Source organism: Rhinoderma darwinii, chromosome 9, assembly GCF_050947455.1.
Source record: "Rhinoderma darwinii isolate aRhiDar2 chromosome 9, aRhiDar2.hap1, whole genome shotgun sequence".
Lineage (NCBI taxonomy): Eukaryota > Metazoa > Chordata > Amphibia > Anura > Rhinodermatidae > Rhinoderma > Rhinoderma darwinii.
In genome coordinates, this window is record NC_134695.1 from 30,360,371 (window position 1) to 30,386,614 (window position 26,244).

The window sequence follows — 26,244 nt, forward strand, 5'->3', positions numbered from 1 at the left end:
ACAACAATTTTGGTTTTCACAAAGTTTTCTGCTTCAGTTTTTATAGTGGCAATTTGCATTAAAGAGAACCTTTCACCTGCCCATACATGTGCAGCTGAGTGTAGTATCTAATGGGCAGGACTGCACAAACCCTGGGGCACTTCACATTTTTTCTACCCTCCTCCGTTATTTAGATATCGGTGCCGTTATATTTGGTGCCCGATATTTAAATAACCCCCTGAACTGTTAATGGGGCATGTAATGGCAATTGGGTGTGTAACATGGCTGTGACACTGTCTAATCAGCTACGGACAGTATCACAACAAGAGCTGGCGAGAGGAGAGCGTGTGCGCGTGCACGCTCTCACTCTTCAGCTCTCGGCAGACAAGGACAAAACTGATCTCTCGAGAGATCACACAGTCTTGTACTTGTCTGCCGAATTGACAAGGGGACGTGTAATGGCAAGGGGGCTTGTCACTGCTGCGGACTGTGCAAGAGCTGGAGAGAGGAGAGCGTGCATGAGCGCTCTCCTATTCAGCTCTTGCACTGTCTGTAGCAGAGACACTCCCCCTTGAAAGTTCGGCAGACAAGTACAAGACTGTGTGATCTCTCGGGAGAGATCAGTTGTGTCCTTGTCTGTCGAAAGCTGAAGAGTGGGAGCGTGCGCTTAGACAGTGTCACAGCCATGTTACATGCCCCCTTGCCAGTACACGCCCCATTGACAGTTCAGGGGGTTATTTCAATATTGGGCGCCAAATATAACGGCACTGATATCAAAATAACGGAGGAGGGTAGAATTTTTTTTTAAAGTGCCCCAGGGTTTGTGCAGCCCTGCCCATTACATGCTGCACATGTATGGGCAGGTGAAAGGTTCTCTTTAACTCTAGATTGTTATGAAGAGTGATCAGATGAATTGAAATTAATTGCAAAGTCATTCCTTGCCATGAAAATTAACTTTATAAAAAAAACAAAAACATTTCCACTGCATTTCAGCCTTGCCACAAAATGACCTGCTAACATAATTTCAGTGATCTCGTTAGCTCAGGAGAAAGTTTTAATGAGGACAAGGCAGCAGATATCACTGTCATGCTGATTTAGAGCAGACTGGTTGCTTTAAAAGGGGGATGGTGCTTGAAATCATTGTCTTCTTCTGTTAACCATGGTTACCTCCAAGGAAACACATGCAGTCAACGATGCTTTGTATCAAAAGGGTTTTACAGGCAAGGTCATTGCTGCTTGTTAGAATGCCCCTAAATCAACCATTTGTCAGATCATCAAGAAGAGAGGTTCAATTGCTGTTAAAAGGCTTCAGGGTGCCCAAGAAAATCCAGCAAGCGTCAGGACCGTCTCTTAAAAAGGATTCAACTACGGGATCGGTTCAACACCAGTGCAGAGCTTGCTAAGGAATGGCAGCAGGCAGGTGTCAGTGCATCTGCACGCACAGGGAGGCGAAGGCTTTTGGAGGCTGGCCTATTGTCAAGAAGGGCAGCAAAAAAGCCACTTCTCTCCAAGGAAAACATCAAGGACAGATTAACATTCTGCAGGAAGTACAGGGATTGGACTGCAGAGGACAGGGGGAAAATTATTTTCTCTGATCAAGTCCCCTTCAGACTATTTGGGACATTTGGAAGAATGATTGGCTATAGCAGAAAAGTTGAGCGTTACCCTGAGTCTTGTGTCATGCCAACAGTAAAGCATCCTGAGACTATTCATGTGTGGGGTTGCTTTTTATCCAAGGTTGTGGGCTCACTCACAATTTTGCCTAAGAACACTCACAATTTTGCCTAAGAACACTTCCATGAATAAAGAATAGTATCTAAACATCCTCCAAGACCAACGTCTCCCAATGATGCAGGCACAATTTGGGGATGAACAATGCTTTTACCAGCATGATGTAGCACCATGACACAAGAGAAATGTGATAACGAAGTGGCTCGTTGAACAAAACATTGAAATTTTGAGTCCGTGACCAAGAAACTCCCCAGATCTCAATCCCATTGAGAACCTGTTGTCAATCCTCAAAAAGCAAGTGGACAAAAAAAAAACACAGAAATTATGATAAACTCCAAGCACTGATTAGGCAAGAATGGGACATCAGTCAGGATTTGGCCCAGAAGCTGGTATCCAGCATGCCAGGGCGAATTGCAGAAGTCTTGAAAAAGAAGGGTCATCACTGTAAATATTGAGTCTATGCATAAACTTGATGTATTTGTCAATAAAAGTTTAAAAACTTATGAAATGCTTATAATTGTACTTCAAGGGTAACTAACCTTTCAGGAAACTTCACATATAGTGACATGTCAGAAGATTTGATTGGTGGGGGTCTGAGCACTGAGACCCCCGCCGATCACTAAAACGAAGTGGCAGAAGCGCTCTTTTTTCGGAATGCCGATGTAGCGCTGTATGGACTCAATAGAAAGTCTATGAGCCCGTACAATGTTACATCCGCTTTTCGAGAAAAGCCGATCAGAAACTAAGCGGCTCAGTGCTCACCCGATTGCTTCTGCCGCTTTATTTTAGTGATCGGCGGGGGTCTCAGTGCTCGGACCCACACCGATCAAAACTTCTGACATGTCACTATGATATGTGAAGTTTCCTGAAAGGTTAGTTACCCTTTCAGTATACCACAGAAACTTCTGACTAAAAGACCTAAAAACACAGCAGCAACTTTGTGAAAAACAAAATCAGTGTCAGTCTCAAAACTTTTGGCCTGGACTGTAGACAGACAGACAGACAGACAGATAGATAGATAGATAGATAGACAGACAGACAGACAGACAGACAGACAGACGGCTTCGTTCATATATCCGTTCGGGCACTATTCTGACATTCCGTCTGAGGTTTCCGTCAGAATAAAGCCATAGGTTTCTGTTTCCATCACCATTGATTTCAATGGTGACGGATCCGGTGCCAATGTGCAAGGGTTCCGTCTTTTTGACGGAATCAATAGCGTAGTCGACTGTGCTATTGATTCCGTCAAAAGATGGAACCCTTGCACAACGGAGACAAACTGAAACCATTGGCACCGGATCCGTCACCATTGAAATCAAGGGTGATGGAAACCTATGGTTTCCGTTTATGTCAGTCAGGGCTCCGTTCCGACGGAAAGCTCAGACGGAACGTCGGAACAGAGCCCTGACGCAGAAGTGAACGAAGCGATAGATTTTTTTTTTTAACTGGATCCCGACCGCTGGCTGTGTTTTTACGGCCAGCGGTCAGGGTCCTTAAAACCCGCGCCGTAGACTTTTTACGGCGCGGATTTTAACTTGCTGCCCGAGTGCTTGGACAGCTGAATGTCGGGTCTCCGGCTGTCAGTGACTGCCGGGGACCCTGAGGAGAGGATAGAAGCAGCTTTTCGCTGCTTCTATCTTCTCCGATCTCTTTTAGACAGCGCTCAATGCGCGCTGTGTATAGGAATAGAGGCAGCGGCCGCGCCGCTGTCTCTATTGGTCCCGGTGCCGTTAGTGGCAGACTGCTGCTGGGTCTTACTAAACCCAGCACAGCCCTGTTAGGGTAAGTTCACACGTCCTATTTTCGGGCCGAAAACGCCCGAAAAATGGCCTAAAAATCAGAAGCAGAATTGATTTCAATGGGAAAACGGCGTTCTGTTCCGACGCGTAAAAAAACGCAGCGAAAAAGAAGTGCAGGACACTTCTTGAGACGTTTTTGGAGCCGTTTTCCATAGACTCTATTGAAAAAAGCTCCAAAAACGGCCGTAAAAAAGGCTGCGAAAAACGCAGCGAAAATCGCGAGTGGCTTAAAAAACTTCTGAAAATCAGGAGCTGTTTTCCCTTGAAAACAGCTCCGTATTTTGAGACATTTATGTGTGAACATACCCTTGGTGACAATAGTCACTATGAGAGGGCTGATTTCCCCTATAAGGGTATGTTCACACGCAGAGTCAAAAACTTCTTAAAATATGGAGCTGTTTTCAAGAGAAAACAGCTCCTGATTTTCAGACGTTTGTTGTGCCACTCGCGATTTTCACGGGCGTTTTTGGAGCTTTTTTCAATAGAGTCTATGGAAAACGGCTCCAAAAACGTCCCAAGAAGTGTCCTGCACTTCTTTTTCACAGCCATTGTTTTACGCGTAAAGAAACACCGCGAAAAATGCTCCGTCGGAAAAGAACGCTGTTTTCCAATTGAAATCAATGGGCAGATGTTTGCAGGCGTTCTGCTTCAGATTTTTCGGCGGGTTTTTCAGGCCTTTACGGCCCGGAAAACGGCCGAAAATAGCCTGTGTGTACATACCGTATCTGGGGCTGCTGTGCAGCTCCAGTTAGGCTGAGTTCACACTGAGTTTTTTGCAGAATGAAAATTCTGCCTCAAAATTCCGTTTGGGATTTTGAGGCAGATTTTGACCTTCCTGCACGCCGTTTGCCGTGATTTTCGCAGCGTTTTTCGCTCGCACCCATTGAGTGCTACGTGCAAAAAACTCCACGAAATACGTTTTCTCTGCCTCCCATTGATGTCGATGGGAGGTCAGAGGTGTAAATGCCCGAAGATAGAGCATAACGCATCTTTTTACCGTGAGCGTTTTTTCAAACTGGCGGTAAAAAAGGCGTCCGCCTCCCATTGAAATCAATGAGAGGCATTTTCGGCCGTTTTTTGGCGGCCTTTCCTACTCGGTTTCCGCATCAAAAAACTTGTCAAAAAACTCTGTGTGAGGCTGGGTTCACATGGAGTTTTTTGCAGGCGGAAATTCTGCCTCAAAATTCCGTTTGGAATTTTGAGGCAGATTTTCCTCTCCCTGCACTCCGATTCTCGCTGTGTTTTTTGCCCGCGGCCATTGAGCGCCGCGGGCCTAAACTCCACAAAATACGCTTTCTCTGCCTCCAATTGATGTCAATGGGATGTCAGAGGCATAAACGCCCGAAGATAGGGCATGTCCCTTCTTTCTCCCGCTAGACGGTTTTACCGCTCGCGGGAAAAAGACGCCTCCGCCTCCTATTGAAATCAATGGGAGGCATTTTCGGGCCGTTTTTGATGAGTTTTGCGGCGCGGTTTCTGCGTCAAAAAACTGCGTAAACCCAGCCTTACAGTGGAAAAGTATGGTGTAAAAGAAAGAAAAAAAATATATGAAGTTCCCCAAAGGTCTTTTTTGACCTTTGAGGGACAGACCATAGTAATAAAAAAATAAAAGAAAAGTAAAGTAAAGTGCAATTTTTTTTTAGAATAAATACAAATAAAATACCCACCCCAAAAAAACTCCCCCCCCCCCTGCCAATCATTGTCGGAACGCTAGTCCGGACCCAATTACCCTAATATAGACATGTAATATATAAAAATTTACGGTAGACAATGACGATCACAAATAAAATGTCTATTTTAGGGTTAAACTATCTTATTACCAAAAAAAATAGCTGAAAATTAAAAAAGCTTATTTTTTTACTATTATTTTCAAACTTTAAGAATAAAAATTCTAAAATAGCAAAAAGGATGTGTATAAAAATGATTAAAAAAAAAAAGAACCTGCATTATCTATGGAAAAAAACATCGCAAAAATCACCTCGCTAGCCCAACAAATAAAAAAGTTATAGCCGTTTAACGAACGCGTGCTAAAAATGTTGAATACAAATGAAATTTTGTATTAATCTATTTTGTGTCAACAGCTCCTAGGCAGACCAATGTGTCTCCATGGTTACAGACTACAAACAAACCCTGTGTAGTCTGATGATGCAGTTGGACTCATTTCCAGCTGTCCCCTATTACTTGATAACATATATTGATTAGCTTAGCAAGAACTAGTGGACAGATGGAAGGGAGTAGAACTGCATCATCCGACTACACAGGGTGTAGTCTGTAAACATGGCGATGCACAGGTTTGAATTGCAGCTGTAGATACAAAATGGAAAATATTTTTTAATCAAGACAAAGTACCTTCTTTTTAGTTTAGATACACTGGAGTAATACATTTTTTTTTTTTGCAAAAGTGTCCATAGGAAATAAATTTAGGTATCCTGCAATGACTACTAGGTGGAACTTACTGCATAGAGACTTATACAGCTCCCACGTGGCAGCGCCCAGTAAACAGAAATTATCATGAAGTGAAGCAGCGCAATGTTGGCAGTGCCAAAGCATTTACAACATTAAAATAACATCCCTGTCCCGTGTGGACAACACATTTTAATTACAATGGTCCAGCGAATTGTAGTGGTGTCATCACCGTGGGAAGAGACTGCTAGGACATCATTTCTGCATTACATAGTGCCCAAAAAAATCAATGGGCCGTCCTTGTACTAAATGTACAATCAGAATCCCTGGTGGTCCTGAAAATATATGCACAGAGAATATGAATAGGGGTTGACCACACGGGACAATTTTGGAAATGTATTTGTTTTGTTTCAGGTGCACAGATAATTCTGATAATATTGTAAATTGTGTTATAGAATTTTATAAACAAACACAAGAATCTAGCGATACTCAACTTCTAGGTACGTATTCACATCTGATTTGGAGTCTTTGTTAGGGACCTCCATAGCAGATCCGGCCGAGAATACGGGAAACAATAGTGCAGCGTGTACCGTGGACACTCCAAGGAAAACCCAACAGAGCCCTATACAGTCAATGGGCTCCGTCAGCCGCCAGTGGTGTCTGTGGTGCAACAGAACCGCTGCTTAAAGTTTTCCTCTTGTTCTGCTTCTCTGATGGAGCAGAACAACTGAATAGCAAACGCTGGTGTGAACCAAGGCTTATATTCACACAGCAGTCTATGCAGTGGTGTGAATACCGACAAACACTGCCCCCCTGGGCAACCACAGACCCCAAGATCAGCACTCGGGGTGTAAGTTTCACAGCTGACAAGAAGTTAGAGCACAACATGCCATTCTTATACAATGCCTTACACCACATCTGAGGGGGTGACCGCCATGCGCGGGCAGAACCGATCATGTCTATTTCTTGTAGCAGTAATTCCTATTAAATCATTTGCGTTTAGAATTATATGAGAGATGGAAAATGTCTAAAAATAAAACCTTACATTACATGGTGATGCACAATGTGGAATATATATTTACATATGTAGCAGAGCTGAGAGTGTCATTTGGCACAGCTCACGGTAATATTGCAATATGTTAGCTGTGGTTTTACATAGGACCTCAAGTACTCTGTGAAATGGTCTTAATTACAAACTCAGCTCTGCTACTTTTGTATAAAGCATGTCAACATGTATACAAGTGCACCATACAGATAGCTATATACAGAAAATCCACATACAAATCAGAAACATAGAAGATAAGAACATAACACCATGGAAAGTAGTACTAATGGCATGTATAGGGATAGAAGCAGCCCACAGACACAACTGGCATATAGTAGAGGGGCTCTCCAGGAACTACAATCCCCAGCATGCCCAGGCAGCAGCTGAGGCTGTACAGCTGGAGAGGTACAGCTGGCTATCCCGGAGTGGTACACTGTGGCTGGTGATGGGTGCAGCCAGCAGGCAGAGCAGCATTGTACCTACCTCAGCCCAGAGATTGTGACAGGACTCAGCCCCTCTATGTCACTTTTCAGCGCCCAGCCCCCTCCTCCTGTGGTAGAATGTGACTTTTACACTTCCTCCCTGAGCATCTGGGCAGGAAACAGCAACAGATAATGAACATATTGCGTTTAACCCCAACAAAACAACATCCTTTCCTGGCATGTGAGGAGTGAACCCAGTGCTGCCCAGCGGACACAGCAGCCTGTGCCCTGTCCGGTGATGCCCATGAAGACTTCACATTGCCAGTCATTTTGATACTCACATCTCTTGCACATTACAGCGGTTCACAGCAGGCGTCCTCTCCTGTCAGGGTCAATAGAAACAACACGTGCCATTACAGATTCACCCAGCTTTCCCAGACTGAAGGGCCACTGCCTAGAGACACAGGAGTGGACAATATTTGCTAGTTATTTAGCATTTAGTTGTACATTGGATGCACAGCCAGGTAGTTCTGCCTCTGACTTGAGGAGGTTGGGAAAGTTGGATGACATAAAGTAGTAATGGCCGCCATTTCTTGTTCTCTTTTTTTTGGAAAATAGACCGTGAGTGAAGATATGAGAAGAACTTAAAGGTTGTCCAGTTGCAAAATAAAATAATAATTGGGAACTGCATATGCATAGGCAAAAATAACAAATACTCACTTTGACAGGACTCAAGGACTTGCTCTCTGTTCACACCAACATCCAGGTCTCTGTCTAATCGTTTTTCTTTAATGAAGTTAAGTGGAGAACAATGCATCCTGGCGGATGACTAAGGGCTTGTGCACACGTAACGGAATAGCTGCAGCAATTCCGCAGAAACAAGCAGTAATTCCGCTGCCGAAAACCGCACCATTTCCTGAATTTTTTACTACAGAAAATGTTGCAGATTTCAGAATTCAGTCCACTTTCCGCAGCAGGAATTGACACGCTGCGGTACGAAAAATACGTACCGAAGGTGAATTTCAGCAAGGAAATTTTATGCAGCGTGTGTATGAGATTTGTTAGGAACTCACACACTTTGCTGCTACTGAATTCTGCGTATTTTCCGTCCACAATTCCGAACGGAAAATATGCAGCAATTCCGCTATGTCTAGACAAGCCCAAACTAGACTCTTTCCGTAACTCCTATAGATGGAGAGAACTGTGCGCACGCACGACCACAGCTCCACTTATTGTAACGGCAGTAAGGGTATGTGCACACGCAGTGTTTTCAGCCGTTTTTCAGGCCGTAAACATCCCGAAAAACAGCTGAAGAATCGGAAGAAGAACGCCTCCAAACATCTGCTCATTGATTTCAATGGGAAAAACCGCGTTCTGTTCCGACGGGCCGTTTTTTACGCGGCCGTTTTTCAAAACGGCCGCAAAAAAGTAGTGCATGTCACTTCTTCAGCCATATTTGGAGGCGTTTTTCATAGACTCTATAGAAAAACAGCTACAAAAACGAGCGTAAAAAAATGCAGGGAAAAACGCGCGTATGATTAAAAAACGGCTGAAAATCAGGAGCTGTTTTCCCTTGAAAACAGCTCCGTATTTTCAGACGTTTTTGATTTTGTGTGTGCACATACCCTAAAGCGGTCACTGGGGTAAAAGGGCACCCATTCTCCCATTAAGGGCTCATACAGACGAGCGTAAATCACGCACAGCACACTGACCCATTGATTTCAATGGTGCCATTCACACATGCAGGAGTTTGAACGCAGCGTATGTCCGTTGCGTGAAACTCACTGCATGTCCTATAGTGGTCTGTTTTTCACCTATGTGCCCATTGAATCAATGGGTGCGTGAAAATCATGCACAGCACAAGGATGCACATCAATTCCATTAAAAAATAAAAAAGATGTGCTTTGCAAGTGCGTGAAAAACACAAGCCACTCGCAAAGCACAGATGCAATAACGCAACGCACGCGGAGCAGATTTACGTGCGTATTTCACGCGCATGAATCCAATACACTCGTGTGAATGTAGCCTATAGTGAGACCTGCAGCTATCAGGCATTTATGTCATAGCCTGTACCCTCTGTCAAAAAAACAAACTTTTCTCAGCCAGTTTTCTGGCATAGAAAAGTCGCAAACAGCTCAAAAGTCACCAAAAATTGGCTTTTGAGCTGTTTCCACCTCTTTTCCAAAAGGTGGACAGAGCTTAGCAGAAGGGGCTGCCCACTGCCCAACCCCTGTACTATAATTTACCTCAGAAACTGGCATAAATTATAGCTGAAATCTTCGCCAGCTCAGTGGCGCATGGACAGCCGAAGATGCAACAAATTTATTAAGAGATGGGCGCCTCTTAATAAATTTGTTGCATCTTACTTCAGCTTCTTTCCAATTAAGACCGACATCCGAGAGCTACAAATGGGGTTGAATTTATTTTGGATAATGTCCTAGAAGACATCAAACAGTCACACAAGAGTTTTCAGGGCAATGGGGCACTTTCATTTTGCGGCGGACTTATTCAGACCGAGACGAATGGCCAATTCGAGCGAAACTATTTTATCTCCTTGACCTGCCCCTAAAATTGATGCCGTAGTCAACCTGGATACTTGTGAGGAACATTCAGAGGAACTTTACAATGCCCTAATCATCAATATAATAAGCTACAGCTGCAGGAGTGAGGCCTAGGTTCATGGCAATGCACATCTACATCCCTGGTGGCCGCCAGGGCCCAAATTGAATTCAGAATATTTCCAAAAAGTTACAAAGTCTTTTGGACTGAATCAGACGGCAGATTCGACTGAATCGGACCTGAAACTAATATTGGGAAAATCGCTGATCTCTACTTGCCACACATTCACAGAACAGCCTTAACCGCTTCCTAGCAGCGTGCCTATGGCTCATTCGGCAGCCATGATGTTAATGACTAGAAGACATGATCTGTATGTTTTAATTTTAAGGTGGATTTTTTTTTTTTTTTACAGTTCTGCTGGTTATTACAGGAACATTCTTCCTGTAAATAGAGTAATTTGTATAACATTATATTAGGAAATTGCCACATACACAATAACATAATACAATCGTTAAAGGAGAACTCCAAGCAGAAATAAAAAAAAACACTGTGTAATGCCTAGTGCAGGGCCTGAGGTGGCGGAGCGTGATACAGAGATTCAAAGAACACTAAAACAAGAATGCCTGTGTCATGTATTACTACCTTAGACCCTGTACTATGCATAACACACTGTATCTGTTTTCACCAAAATGTTGCTTTTAAATGGCGACAGTCCAGAGCTTTACTTTAACAAATACATTTAAGTCAATGTAATATTTAGTCTGTAAAGGACATTGTTCTGGTTGTCAACTTCTGTATAGCAGGAACAACAGACTTAGCTCCCATATGTTATATCAGAAAAGACTATGGAATAGTGCAAAATTGGTTCCTTCTGAAAGTCATGTTTTGGGCATCTTTAACCTGTTGCGGACCTGCTCTGCAATAGTACGGCACACACCGCTTATTGAAGCACCCCTGCGCCGTACTATTGGGGAGCAGGAAAAAACTGTCACTATGTGAAATCACATAGTGATAATGAAGAGACGGCAGCTGTCATTGATAGCTGACCGCCTCTGTTGCCGGGCTGGGGACCAATCAGCATGCCCCCATGCTGTGATTGGTCAGTTTTTAGAGACTGACCAATCACAGCCGTCTATGATGTAGGAAACCGGAGAAAACTCCTGTCGCCATCTCTGATCTCCTCATTTCTGTGAGATCTGTGAGGAGATCAGAGAAAGCGAGCGAGAGAGAGAGAGAGAGCGTTTATACAATTGTATTTTTATAATATTTAGTGCCCAACAGCCCTTTATACTGCCCATCAGCCCTTTATAGTGCCCATCAGCCCTCAGTAGTAACAATCAAATACATATAATAATCTTCTTTAGTACCTATTAGTATATAAGCCCCATTTAGTGCCCACTAGCCCTCTTTAGCGCCCACGAGCACCCTTTATTCCCCTCCATCAGCCCATCATCCCTCAGTAGTAACAATCAAATATATATAATAATTTTCTTTAGTGCCCATAAGGCCCATCAGCACCCTTTAGTGCCAACCAGCACCCTTTACTGCTGTTATAGAGTCTACCAGTACCTTTTATTATCCACCAGCACCCTTTACTGCCCACCCTTTAGTGACGCTATAGTATCTGCGAGCACCCTTTAGTGGCCACCAGCACCCTTTACTGCACATCCTTTATTGCTGCTATATTCCACCAGCACCTTTTAGTGTCCGCCAGCAGCCATTACTGCCCACCCTTTAGGGACACTATAGTGTCTGCCAGCACCCTTTAGTGCCCACTAGCACCATTTACTGCCCACACTTTAGTGCCCAACAGCACTTGTTCAACCTCACCCACTATTCCCATATATTTGAGTAGTAGTTTTGTTGGGGTTCTTTTTATTGTTTTATTTTTTCGTTTTATCTTCATAAAAAAAAATACAAAAAAATAAAAAAATACTAAAGTTGTAGTTTTTCGTAGCACCATTTATTGTCCCATATAATGTACTAGGAAACAAGAAAAAAAATATTTGTGGGGTAGAAAATGAAAAAAACAGCGATTACTCCATTGTTTTTTGCACGTCGTTTTTACAGAATTCACTGTGCAATTAAAACAACATGTTAACTTTATTCTGTGGGTCAATACGATTACGGCGAAACCAAATATATATCGTTTTTTGTATATTTTACTACTTTTACAAGTAAAAACCTAAGTGTAAAAAAGAAAATTTATTTTGTGTCGCCAAATTCCGAGATCCATAATTTTTTTATTTTTCCGTCTATTAAGTGGTATAAGGGCTTATTTTTTGCAGGATAAGCTGTCGTTTTTAATAATACCATTTTAGTGTACATGCAACGTTTTGATTTTGATCACTTTTTATTTCATTTTTTGTAGGAGATGAGGTGACCAAAAAATAAAGATTCTGGCGATTACAATTTATTTATTTTTTACGGCGTTCACCGTGCGGGTTAAATAATGATATACTGTAATAGTTCAGACTTTTACGGACGCGGCAATATCAATTATCTTTATTTTATTTTTTTACTATGTTCTAGGGGGAAAATGGGAAAAGGTTTTTTTTTCTAACTGAACCGGAGGCAGGGCTTAATTGGAGCACAAAGATGGCGGACCTGGGAGCCATAGCAACCATCGCCCCCCCCCCCCCGCGATTGCGTTGCGGGGGACGCGATGAGATGTTAGAGGGGGTCGGCCCCTCTTTCTAACGATTTAAATGCTGCGGTCGGTATTAACCGCAGCATTTAACAAGTTAAACGAGCGGGATCGCGCTCGAGCGTGATGCCGCTCGTTACTCTGAGGTGTCGGCTGTAATATACAGTGGACACCGGCATTATATGGAGCGTGTTCACTCCGCGAGCCCGTTCCATAATTCCCCTATCTGACTTTGGCATATGGATACGTTAAATGTCGGGAAGGGGTTAATTGAAATGGCCCTCCTCAATTCTTTTATTTTGTACAGAAGTGCTGGTAATCGTCCTAGGTTCCTCAAGTCCCTTGAAAAAGTTATTAAAAAAATATTTTTTAAAGACAAAGAGGAAGGAGCAAGAAGCAGGAAGTGAGGCAAGTAAAATTGTCCCTGGCCAGCACTTCCCAAGTGAAGTACCCCCAACGGAAAAAAGAGCCACCCACAAAAACTATGTCGCGTGTGCACTAAGAGGGGAATCCGAAAGGATACGATATATCAATGCAGCACTTGCCCCTCCAAACCAGGACTTTGCATGAAATGGATTAAATTTTTTTTCATGCCTTTTGCCATTTTTAGGATGTCCATATAAATTTCATCTTACATTTTATGTTACCTTCATTTAAAATTGCCCACTTGTGCACCAATTGGATATATAAAACAAAAACAAAACAAAAAATCATTATACCCCTAGATGAATACCACCATGGCGGCCCAAAATCACCCAAGCAAAAACTAAGCCTTGAAGAGCCTCATGGTACACCTTCACTTCGGGGCCCCACCATGTGCCTGTACAATAAAAAAAGGTTACATGTAGTGTATCAATGAACACAGGGAAAAAAAGCTGAATTAATTGTGAGTTATTTTTTTTCCCCATTGGTGCTTTCTACATCCCCAAAATGTTTAATCAAACTCAAAAGTCTGTAAAATAAGTACAAAAAAAATTCTACCAATTTTGATTTAATTCTTAATCTGAAAAGTCAAATTTCTCACTATACTAGATCAGGGGTCTCAAGCACGCGGCCCGCGGGCCGCATGCGGCCCCTGGGGCTGTCATCTGCGGCCCGCGGGACACAGAGCCGCTAGTATCGGCTCTGCTCCGAGACTCTGGAATTCCCTGTCATCGCTGTCCACATATGAACAGCGATGTCTGGGGCTTCCCCAGAGCCGGAGTCCCGAGCAGAGCGCTGGTGTCGGCTCTGCTCCGGGACTCTGTGGAATTCCCTGACATCGCTGTCCACATATGAACAGCGATGTCTGGGGCTTCCCCAGAGCCGGAGTCCCGAGCAGAGCGCTGGTGTCGGCTCTGCTCCGGGACTCTGTGGAATTCCCTGACATCGCTGCCCATATATGGACAGTGTGTCAGGGTCTTGCCCAGAGTGGAGCAGAGCGCTGGTGTCGGCTCTGCTCCTGGACTCTGTGGAATTCCCTGACATCGCTGTCCACATATGAACAGCGATGTCTGGGGCTTCCCCAGAGCCGGAGTCCCGAGCAGAGTGCTGGTGTCGGCTCTGCTCCGGGACTCTGTGGAATTCCCTGACATCGCTGTCCACATATGAACAGCGATGTCTGGGGCTTCCCCAGAGCCGGAGTCCCGGGCAGAGCGCTAGTACAGGCTCTGCTCCGGGACTCTGTGGAATTCCCTGACATCGCTGCCCATATATGGACAGTGTGTCAGGGTCTTCCCCATAGCGGAGTCCCGGCTCTGCTCCGGGACTCTGGGGAAGCCTCTGACATCGCTGTCCATACATCGACAATGATGTCAGGGGCTTCCCCAGAGCAGGAGTCCCAGTGATGTCAGGAGCACAGCTGGAGTCCCAGGAAGAGCCTACTAGCGCTCTGCCTGGGGCTCCAGCTCTGGGCAAGCCCCTGACATCACTGGGGCAGCCTCTACAGAGGGCACTGGGGCAGCCTCTACAGAGGGCACTGGGGCAGCCTCTACAGAGGGCACTGGGGCAGCCTCTACAGAGGGCACTTTGGCCGCCTCTACAGAGGGCACTTTGGCAGCCTCTACAGAGGGCACTTTGGCAGCCTCTACAGAGGGCACTGTGGCAGCCTCTACAGAGGGCACTGTGGCAGCCTCTACAGAGGGCACTGTGGCGTTATCTACAAGTGGGTGTGTGACAGTATCTGAAGAGGACACTGGCATTATCTAGGGGTGTGTGGCCTTATCTACAGAGGGCACTGTGGCCTTATCTACAGAGGGCACTGTGGCCTTATCTACAGAGGGCACTGTGGCCTTATCTACAGAGGGCACTGTGGCCTTATCTACAGAGGGCACTGTGGCCTTATCTAGGGGTGTGTTGCATTATCCACAGAGGGCACTGCGGCAGCATCCACAGAGGGCACTGCGGCACTATCTAAAAAGGGGCTGCCCAATCTTGCCGTGTGCTAACTGAGCCGCCGGACTGCATTTAGCGACACTTAAACTGGAAAGCTGGATTGTTGAAATAAGCACGTGGAGAAATATCTCAAATTTTAAACCTAGCACTATTATTATAGTAATGTAGTATTATAGTAGTTCAAATAACTAATTGATTACCAATAATTTTGTATTGTATCAAATTTGAAAGTAATGCGGCCCGTCAACTTCCCATTTTTTCTATATGCGGCCCACTTACCCGGCCGAGTTTGAGACCCCTGCCCTAGATGAATACCTTGAGGGGTGTAGTTTCCTAAGTGGGGGTTTCCACTGTATTGGTACCTCAGGGGCTCTGAAAACACAATATGGCGCCTGAAAAATATTCAAACAGAATCTGTGATCAAAAACCAAATAATGCTCCTTCCTTTCTGACCCTTGCCATGTGTCCATATAACAGTTTACAACCACATATGGGGTATTGCTGTAATCAGGAGAAATTGTGTAACAAACTGAGCAGTGCTCTTTCTCCTATTACCCCTTGTATAAATGAAACATTTTGGGCTAAATCGATGTTTTATTGGAAAAAATGAAATTTTTCATTTTCACGGCCCAGTGTTTATGACTTCTATGAAACACCAGTGGAGTCTAAATGCGCACTACACCCCTAAATAAATTTGTCAAGGGGTGTAGTTTTTAAAATGGGGTCACTTCTTGGGGATTTCTACTGTACTAATACCACAGGGGCTCTTCAAATGCAACATGGCACCTGAAAACCATTCCAGAAAAATCTGCGATCCAAACTCCAAATGATGCTCCTTCCCTTCTGAGCCCTGCCGTCACTCTAAACAGCAGTTTATTACCACATATGGGGTATTTCCGTAATCAGGAGAAATTTCTTTACAAATGTTGGGGTGCTTTTTCTCCTCTATTCCTTGTAAAAATTTGAAAATTCTATGTTTTTTCAGAAAAAAAGTAGATTTTCATATTCACAGACTAAAAACCTGTGGGGTCAAAATGCTAACTATACCCCTAGAAAAATTCCTTAAGGGGTGTCGTTTCCAAAATAGGGTCACTTTTGGGGGGTTTCCACTGTTTTGGTTGCAAACGTAACATGCCACCGAAAACCATTCCAGCAAAATCTGCGCTCCAAAATCTAAATGGTGCTCCTTCCCTTCTGAGCCCTACCGTGGGTCAAAAAAGCAGTTTATGACCACATATGGGGTATTGCAGCAATCAGCAGAAATTGCTTTACAAATTCTGGGGTGCTTTTTCTCCTTTATGCCTTGTAAAAATTAGAAAATTCTTTTTTCATTTTTACAGACTAATTCAAATAAATTTAGCAAAAAAGCTGTGGGGTCAAAATGCTATCTACACCCCTAGAAACATTCTTTGAGGGGTGTACTTTCCAAAATGGGCTTTTTTGGGGCGTTTCCACTGTTTTGGCACGACAAGACCTCTTCAAACCTGACATGGTGCTTAAAATATATTCTAAAAGAAAAAGCAGGCTCTAAAATCCTCTAGGTGCTCCTTTGATTCTGAGGCCTGTGTTTCAGTCCATTAGCGCCCTAGGGCCACATGTGGAATATTTCTAAAAACTGCAGAATCTGGACAATAAATATTGAGTTGTATTTCTTGGGTAAAACATTCTGTGTTACAAAAAAGAATGTATTACAAATGCATTTTTGCAGCAAAAATAAAAATTTTAAATTTCACCTCTATTTGCCTTTAATTCCTGTGAAATTCCTAAAGCGTTAAAACACTTTCTGAATGCTGTTTTGAATACTTTGAGGGATGCAGTTTTTAAAATGGGGTGTTTTATGGGGGTTTCAAATATATGGGCTCCTCAAAACAACTTCAGAACTGAACTGGTCCCTGAAAATATAGCCTTTTGAATTTTTCCTGAAAATGTGAGAAATTGCTGCTAAAGTTCTAAGCCTTGTAATGTCCTAGAAAAATAAAAGGACATTAAAAAAAAACAATGCAAACAAGTAGACATATGGGAAATGTTCATTAGTAACTATTTTGTGTGGTATTACTATCTGTTTTACAAGCAGATACATTTAAATTGAGAAAAATCATAATTTTTACACATTTTCTCTACATTTTGGTGTTTTTCACAAATAAGCAATGAATTTATCAACCACATTTTTACACTAGCATAAATTCAAATATGTCACGAGAAAACAATCTCAGAAACGCTTGGATAGGTAAAAGCACTTCAGAGTTATTACCACATAAAGTGACACATGTCAGATTTGAAAAAATGGGGCTGGTCCTGAGGGTCAAAATGAGCTTGGTCCTCAAGGAGTTAAATTTTGCATAAATAAATTTTTGAAGTAGGATGGCAGTGGTTGAAGGAGGAAAAAAGTCACCCAGAGTTAGGATTATTCTAAAAACACATAGTGAAACAAAGCGCAACCACACTATTGGTCGCAGGTGTTGGCTGCATTATACAGATGACATTCTGCTCTACCAGCAGGGTCCACAGATAACTTTGATCCTGTCAGTTTAACTTCTTTTTTTAAAATATCCTTTTTATTATCAGTTTTCACATTTTCTTACAAACATTTCACGTAAAAGTTACATCATGAGTGCGCAGCACTCTACTGTCATGGAATTAACTTTGAATTAAATTCAACATAACACATAAACATATAAACATATGAACATGGCATGATTGTCTATCTTCAGATGGACCGAAAGCATGACTTCCCCCAACCCCGACACGACCTAGGTCATCAATAAATTTCTACTCATCCTTTTTCCCCCAGCTGATTCAGAGTTGCAACCCCCCTAAAGTGCCTGCCAAGAGCTGTGTACAATACCACTTTGTGTACTGGAAGGGCCTAACAATTTCCGCTATTTCGGCTGCTGTACATTGCGATTCTATGAATGTTTGCCACTTATCAAATAGCTTCTTGGTTCCCGTTTCCTTCCGCCTTTCCACCTCCACCCTCTCAAGAACCAATAACTGTTTCAGCCGCGACACAATCATTTCTAATCCCGGCATGTCTGCCTCTAGCCATTTACTCAGGAGGCATCTCAAGGCTACCAGTAGAATCGTGTGCACCAGCACGGGAGGTGATCTCACTCCTCGAGCACCCTCTTCCTCCGGCGGCCGCGCCTGATGGAATAGTAGCGCTTGCGGCGTCATTGGGAGATTCGTTTTCCAATGGTCCTCAATATATTTCTGTACCATCCCCCAAAATCGTTTCGTATGTACACACCCCCACACTCCATGCCACAAATTCGTCAGTGGTGTATTGCACTTGGGACAACTTGTAATGCGGTCAGGGAAAGATTGTGAAGGCAGAATATTAAAGCCATATATAGCTGCATGCATCAACTTAAAATAGGTTTCCCTCCAGCTCTCATTTATCACACTCTTCCGTACCGTCTCCCAACCCCCCAGTATGATCTCTCCTATACCTGGATCCTGAGTCCACCGTTCCCAGCTTTTAAAACTAATCCTTGATTGCGGCCGAACAAAACCATCTCTCAATGCTCCATACAGCCCCGAAATGGTCGCCCGCCCAGTTGTTGGACCCATGACCTCATCCAGAGTGTGCGAGGTAGCTTCCTTACTCAAATCCCTGAGCCTGGAGGTGCAAAATGCTCGTACCTGGAGTACTTGCAAAAAATTGACCCTCCCTGCTATGTGTCTGAGTTTAGTGATGATTTCCTCCCCAGTTAACCACCAGTTTAACTTCTTAGATGCCGCAATCACTAAGGAGTTGTCAAAGAAAGGAGTCTCTCTGTGTCTGGAGTATGGAGAAAAGGAGCACCTAGTGGATTTTGGGGCCTTCTTTTTATTAGAATATATCTTAGCCACCTTGTCAGGTTAGAAGAGGTCTGGTGCCAAAACAAAAGAAACACCTCAAAAAAGACCCCATTTTGAAAACTATATCCCACAAGGAATTCATCTAGGGGTGTAATGAGCATTTTGACCCCACAGGTGTTTCATAGATTTTATTAGAATTGGGCAGTGAAAATTAAAAATTTAATTTATTTCCAATAAGACGTAGCTTTAGTTCAAAATATTTCATTTTCTCAACAAATAAATCAAAAACAGCATGCCAACATATTTAAAGCAACTTCTTCAGAGTAGGGAAATACCCAATATGTGGTCATAAACTGCTGTTTGGATACATGGCGGGGCTCAGAAGGGAAGGAGCACCATTTGGCATTTGGAGCGCAGATTTTGCTGGATTGATTCCTGGGCGCCATGTTGCATTTACTGAGCCCCAGTGGTACCAGCACAGTGAAAACCCCTGAAAGGTGACTCCAGATGGTAAACTGCACTCCTTGAGGATTTTATCTAGGGGTGTAGTGAGCATTTTGACCCCACAGGTTTTTGCTGAACTTTTTAGAATTGGGACCTGAAAATAAAAGAATAAAAAAAACATTTTTCCAATAAGATGTAGTTCTAGCTCAAAAATGTTCATTTTCAGAAGGACTATAAGAGAAAAGCACCACAACGTTTGTAAAGCATTTTCTTCAGAGTACAGCAATACCCATATGTGTTCGCAAACTGCTGTTTGGACACACGGCAGGGCTCAGAAGGGAAGGAGCGCCATTTGGCTGTTTGAGCGCATGTTTTGCTAAATAGTTTTTTGGGAGACATGTTGCATTTGCCCCTCAAGGAATTAAATTAGGGGTGTACTAAATATTTTGACTCCACAGGTGTTTTATAGATTTTAATAGAATTGGGCCATCAAAATTTAAATCTAAATGTCTTCCAATAATTTGTCGTTTTAGCAAAACATTTTTTTATTTTTACAAGGAATACAGGAGAAAAGTCACCCCAAAATTTGTTACGCAATGTCTCTCGAGTAAGGCAATACCCCATATGTGGTCGTAAACTGCTATTTGGACACACGACAAGGCTCTAAAAGGCAGGAGTGTTATTTGGTTTTTGGAGTGGAGGTTTTACAAGATTACACCATGTTGCATTGAGATCGGGTACCAGTACAGTGGAAACCAGTCAAAAACGTACCCCATTTTGGACCCCGCAAGTGTTTTGCAGAAATTACTACACATAAGATGTTGAAAATTGAAAATTGACATTTTCCACAGATATGCCATTTCAGTGACCAATATGTAGTGACCAGATTGTGCTACTGGAGACCACACACCCCGTAAATTGTTAAGCGGATTCTCCAGAGTACAGTAATACCCCATATGTGGTCATAAACTGCTGTTTGGGCACACTGCCAGGCTCAGAATGACCGCCATTTGGCTTTTGGAGCGCAGATCTTGGTGGTAGTTTTGTTTGGGGTTTTACTGGTGTTTCAGCTTAATAATGTCAAGGCATATGTAAGCTGTACGGAGTACATCAGGGCATAATAGAATGATGTAATAAATGGTTGAATCAATAATAAAATTAATAATCCATGGATTGGTGTGCTATTCTTTGAACCAATCCTTTATGCACAGGCCAGGTTTTTTGGGGCTGGTGTCGCACTGATAAATGGTCTCCTTTCTTATACCTTTTTTGGAACACACTCAGCACTTTTTTTGGGTCCTTTCCTTCTTTGCAGTTTGGGGAACTTCACTAAGAAAGTGTTGCCCTGCTATAATAAGGCAGCCTCGCTTTCAGTGGAGATGATGACGATTTGGGGCAGACGCGCTTCTGCCCTCCCTGGTTCCCAAATATTAGGGCCTTGATAATTACCTCTTAAAACTGAAGTTCCCATCTGACCTGCACATCGGGATAGCAAGTAAGCGTTATACAATGCCATCTATACTACTGTGCACGGCCACCTAATATTATGCTATATAATGCAACTGTATTTGTATTAAGAGAACAGGTTCTTTTCCATAGAGCACTTATATATTTTCTACAGATGGGACTCTGTGAAGGCAGATTAGCGTCAGAGGTCAGTTGTGGCGTTTGTCCCCTTTAAAAAAAATAGGAGGAGCCTAGTCCTTAAAAAAAATAAAACATTTTTTTTGATAGTGACAGTTGGTGAGTGATGGAGGAGAGAGACAGAAAGAATGATGTGTGTGGGATAAGCAGGAGAGGGAGAAAGAAGTCAGTACAGAGTGGGTGGATTTGCCTAGCGGGGAGTAAGCCGCTGTAGGATAGCCGGGCATGGCGAGAGCTGCCAGATTGGATAGCCCGGCAGGGCAAGAGCTGCCAGTTGAGACTTCCAGGTAGGGCGCAAGCTACCAAGTGACTGATCCACCAAAAATACTTTGTATTGCTAGGCTGAATGGCGTACCTCTTGCTCAGCACTTCATATGAGAACAAAGATCCCCTGCACCACAAGTTTAACTTGAGACTGAACCATTAGGCAACACGATGTCCCGTTCTCACCAGTTAAATCAGAAACTGACATGTATAGCGCCTGATTGTTAGTAAAACGTCAAGCTTATGTACCAAATATTGTAACTATGAAGATTGTTCCTCTGTTGGAGTAAAGTTCTGTTCAGCATCTTATACCTGTGTCGTCTGAAGTTCTTGCTGTGCAATTTCCTCTGCGTGGCAGTATCCATCCTACACCCTCTCCCACCTGTTACAAGCTTTATGTACCATGGGACACGGCTATGTGGTATATCCAAGGTATTGTATAAAATATCTGCGCTCCAGTATTGACATATCTTTGACTGCTTCACTAGCCCTATAAGCAGCACAAAGCCCTAAAGTGTCCTCATCTCCACTGCATCTACGGGGTCCACCTTTGGGATCTAGCAAATGATAATGTGGAGTTTTTTTTGAAAAACAACTTGACCTAAAAAAAAATTTTGCATCATTACGTTCCGAGAGTCATATCGTTTTATTTTTCCATTAACGCAGCTGTGTGAGGGCTTGGTTTTTGTGGAAGAAGATGTAGTTTTTATTGGTTCCATTTTGATGTACATGCAATTTTATTTTTAGCACAATTCCATTTTTTGGGAGACGAAGAAACCAAAAAACAGAAATTCTAGCACTGTTTTTGTTTTGTTTTGTTTTTTACAGCGTTCACCGTGCAGTATAAACAACATGTTAACTTGATTTTGTGGGTCAATACGATTACAGCGATGCCAAATTTATATAGTTTTTTTTACTTTATACTACTTTCACACAATAAAAATACTCTTTTCTAAAAAAAATTATGTTTTAGTGTCGCTATTTTCTGAGAGCCATAACTTTTTTTTTATTTTTCAGTTTATTTCGTTGTGGGAGGGCTTGTTTTTGTTTTTGTGGGTACCATTTTGGGGTATTTGCGATTTCTTGATCACTTTTTATTAAAAAAATGTTGAGACAAGGTGACAAAAAAATAAATTCTGTCATAGTTCTTTATTTTTATTTTTTTCTGGTGTTCACCATGCGGTAAAAATAACATGATATTTTTATAGTTCAGGCTGTTGCAAACGCGGCGATACCTATTATTTTTAATAATTTTCTCTTTTTTTCAATTATAAAGGACTTGATATGGGAAACTGGGCGATTACTGTTTTTATTACTTAAAACTTGTATTTATTTATTTTCCTTAAACATTTATTTGTAACTTTTTTTTTTACACTTACTTGGAGACCTGATCTTCTGATCCCCAGTACAATAAACTGCACTACTTATGTAGTGCAGTGTATTGTAACTGTCATTTTTCAACTGACAGTTAGCCTATTAGGTCCTGCCTTGGGCATGAGCCCCCTTCCCTCTGTCAACCACTTAAATGCGGCAGTCGCTATTGACTGCCGCATTTAAGGGGTTAAACGGCAGCGATCGGAGATAACTGTGATCGCCGCCATTGCAGCGGGATGTCAGCTGTATATTACAGCCGACACCCGCTGAAGATAAAGCTCCTGTGCCCGCTTCATCTTCAGGACATGACTGTACGCCCACTGCGGTAAGTAAACCTTAAAATGGATGTAAAGTCAGGTCCAGGCGCGTAGCTAAAGGCTCATGGGCCGCAATGCAAAGGTTCTTCTTGGGTCCGTCCCCCCCAAACTTCTCATGGCCGACGGTCCGCAGCTTTCAGCTGCATCGCTGGGTCTGACCCAACGATGCAGCACTAGCAGCCAGAGGCTTCACTAAGGTCTTGAATTGTCAGGGGAAATAGCCCCAATACATATACCCCCAAAATAATGTGTGTGCGTGTATGTGTATGTATATATAGGAGACAGTATATTCATAGGACCACGATCAGCAGACAATATCACACATGATAGGATTAGATACATTGGCTCAGCAGACAGTATCACACATGATAGGATTAGATACAAGGCCCAGCAGACAGTATCACACATGATGGGATTAGATACAGTAGCTCAGCAGACAGTATCACACATTATAGGATTAGATACAGTGGCTCAGCAGACAGTATAACACATTATAGGATTAGATACAGTGGACCAGCAGACAGTATCACACATTATAGGATTAGATACAGTGGACCAGCAGACAGTATCACACATGATAGGATTAGATATAGGGCCCAGCTCGCTGTTATTGCGGCTCCAGCGCTGGACCCAGGAAAGGTAAGAATAATAATTGTTTTTCTTTTTTATGTGTTACAAATTATTTTTGTGTGTTTGTGTTTTTTTACATGTTCTGTTGTTGGACTACATCGGATTCGAGGACTACTTCGGTGACGGCGTTTTTTATTCTCAATAAAATGGATAACGAAGATTTGTGGGATTTTTATTTCAATAAAATATGTTTTCTATGTCTTTGTATTTTTCGAAACTTTATTACTACCGCCTCAGTAATAACTGCTGGATGATTCATTGCTAAGGCGGGGCTTAATGTTAGACATGAAGAGGCTAACACTAACCCCCATTATTACCCCGGTACCCACAGCCACCAGGGGTATCAGGAAGAGCCGGGTACGATCCAGTACCCGACCATCTGTAGTGATGGCTGGGCACTAGTGTGGCCGCAAGCTTGTATTATTAGGCTGGGAAAGCCGAAAAACAGTGGCCCTTCCCACCTGTGTAATGCTAGCCTGCTGCTGCTATGCTGTGTCTGGCTGGTTATAAAAATGGGGGAACCCCACATCGTACATTCCAATTATTATTATTATTATTATTTCTTTAAATGACGTGGGGAAACTTTGCTAAAGATTTATGTTTGTCACCATTATGACAGGGTTCCATTGTTTTGACTTCATCCATAGCGCAGTCGACTCCGCTATGGTTGCGTCAAGAACAACGGAACCCTGTCATAACGGTGGCAAACAAACCTTTAGCAACGTTTTCGTCACCATTGAGGTCAATGGTGAGGAAACGGAAGCTGAGGTTTCAGTTTGCCGTTCCGTTGAGGGGTTACCCGACAGAAACCTCAGACAGAACCCCTCAATGGAAGGGCAACGCTGATGTGAACACAGCCTAACACATATGGTAGGCTTAGATACAAGGCCCATGTGCATGTGTAGGTAGGCTTAGATACAGGATCCAGGAGACAGTAATCTCATACAGTATAAGATTACTGTCTGCTGGGGCCCTGTATCTAAGCCTACCACATGGTAGGCTTAAAAGGGGTTGTCAAGTCCCTAAACATTGATGGCCTATCCTGAGGATAGGCCATCAATAGCTGATGGGTCGGGGTCCAACTCCTGGTACCCCCGCCAATCAGCTGTTTTGAAGTGGGTACAGCGCTCGTACAGGCGCTGCTTCCCCTTCATTTCCCTTACTTGCTTACACTGTGAATCGCTGACACATCCGTGTCGGCGATTCACTGTGAGAAAGTAACCGGAATGAAGGGGAAGTAGTGCTTGTACGAGCGCTGCACCCCCTTAGAAACAGCTGATCTATCAGCTCCAGCAGACAGTAATAATAAACTCACCCCCAGGGTCGGGATGTTGTGCTCAGCGCATAGCGTAGTGACGTCATGTGCTGCGCACAGCGCTGTGACGTCAGGACCGCCGCTGCACTCCGTATAGTTTATTACATAGACCCCAGTTACTATGGTAACTTTTCATTAATGTGGTGCAAGGGGCCGCGGAGCCCCTGGCTTTGGAGGCCCAGTCGCAATTGCGACCGCTGCGAAACCTATAGTTACGCCTCTGGTCACGTCCATTTGCAGGAAGGTGTTAAAGTAAAATGTGTCACGAAAAAACAATCTCAGAATTAATTGGATAAGTAAAAGCATTCCAAAGTTATTACCACATAAAGCATACCTCCCAACCATCCCGGTTTCAGCGAGACAGTCCCGAATTCCAGGCTGTGTCCCGCTGTCCCAGGCGGCCAGTGGTATGTCCCGGTTTAAACTGTATTTGCGTCCTGAGGATCTCCTCCACTTGTCCAGGGAGAGGGATCACCTCCACTCGTCCGGGGTTAGGCAAGTATTTATTATTTATTAGGCACTATTGGGCCATTTTACTGTATGGTGGCAGCTAAGGGGGAAATATACTGTATGGGGGCAGCTATGGGGGCATTATACTGTATGGGGGCAGCTGTGGAGGCATATACTGTATAGCGCAGCTATGGGGCATTGTACTGTGTGGGTGCATCTGTGGGGGCATTATACTATATGGGGCATCTGTGGGGGCATTATACTGTATAGAGGCAGCTATGAGGGCATTATAGTGTGTGGGGGCAGCTATGAGGTCATTATACTGTGTGGAAGACACTATGGGGCATTATACTGTGTGGAGGGCACTATGGTAGCATTATACTGGGTAAAGGGCAGTATGGGGCATTATACTTTGTGTGGGGAAGCTATAAGGCCAATATACTGTGTGGGTGGTTCTATGGGGGCATTATACTGTGGGGGGCACCATGGGAGTGTGACACTGTGTGGGCTAAGCTGGGTGTGTATGGGTGAGAATTTAGCTGGGTTAGAGGCATGGCCTAACAGGGAAAAATTTTCATCTGTTGTCCATCTTTGGAATACTTGAAAGTTGAGAGGTATGCATAAAGTGTCAGATTTGAAAAAAGGGGCTGTATCTACAAGTCTAAAATTGTCTGTATCTCCACGGGGTTAATTGGCCGAAAAAGTAATGCCTCCAGACGTCACGCTGCCTGGTGTATTTTTCAAAGAGCCTTGCTGCTCCACTGTCTGCAAGGCTGTACCGGCCAGCGGCCGGTGTGCTGGAGTAAGACTGAGGGCAGCTGCCAATTAGTACTAAATGCTCAAGTGTTTGCTGTTTAGATTCTTCTCACTAACAGTACTTCTGTGTACTTTTCGTAACTGTTCTTACAGTGAGGACAGTATACAGGGAGTACTGTCTATACAGTGAAGACGGTATTAATTCACTCACTGTACACACTGCATGCTATCTTCACTGTATATACTACTCTATACACCCTCTATACAGAGGAAGTACAATATATATAGTGA

The 26,244-nt window shown here is 43.3% G+C and overlaps 1 protein-coding gene across 1 annotated transcript in view; it reads right to left on the bottom strand.

Moving 5' to 3' along the window:
- RASGRP2 (RAS guanyl releasing protein 2) overlaps nucleotides 1-7,494 on the bottom strand; it is a 208,939-nt gene extending 201,445 nt beyond the window's left edge. The window contains exon 1 of the mRNA XM_075837457.1: nucleotides 7,441-7,494. The gene's annotated coding sequence lies outside the window, so the exon portion shown is untranslated. The remainder of the gene's footprint in view (nucleotides 1-7,440) is intronic.
- Nucleotides 7,495-26,244: the final 18,750 nt, after the last annotated feature.